Below are 662 nucleotides of genomic sequence, written 5' to 3'. Positions count from 1 at the left end.
ATATAAATGATTAGAGGGTTCTTTTTTCCCTTTAATGCTGGCATACCAGTATTTCCCCTCTGTTTTATTAATGTTTTATATTAGTTCCTTATTGTCAATGATTCTAATTTTTTTCATTACAATTTGCCTTCTACACCTGGGGGAGACAGCACACTATTTTTTTTTTTAAATTGTCTCAGATTCAAAATATTTCCAATATAAAGTATCCCAACCATAATGGCCTCTAATAAAATTATATAAAGAGCGTGATGAAACCCGATGTAATTGTATGGTAAGGATTCAAATTCTCTCGAATTAGTAGGGAATGTATACGGCATAATCGAGTTGACATACCGGGTCTCACCAGATCACCGAAGTTAAGCAACGTTGAGCCTCGTTAGTACGAGATGGATGGCCATTTGGAAATTCTAGGTGCTGCATGAACTCTTCGCTTATCTACGTATTTGTTTCCTGTCTTCCTGTACGTACACTTCATTTACCACTGGTATTTGACAACGTCGACTCAGGAGCGGTGTGGCTGGAGATTGCGCACGTCCTGCCACACACACACACACACACACACACACAAATCAACACGCAGGCACGACTTCGCGGGTATCTATAGTCTGTCAAAGATTTAAGTGGCCTATTGTTACTGTATAATAATGAATGCGGGAATGTCA

Source organism: Euprymna scolopes, chromosome 4 (genome assembly GCF_053919585.1).
Source record: "Euprymna scolopes isolate OS-2025 chromosome 4, ASM5391958v1, whole genome shotgun sequence".
Classification (NCBI taxonomy): Eukaryota; Metazoa; Mollusca; class Cephalopoda; order Sepiida; family Sepiolidae; genus Euprymna; species Euprymna scolopes.
Note: the sequence above shows the minus strand (reverse complement) of the source record.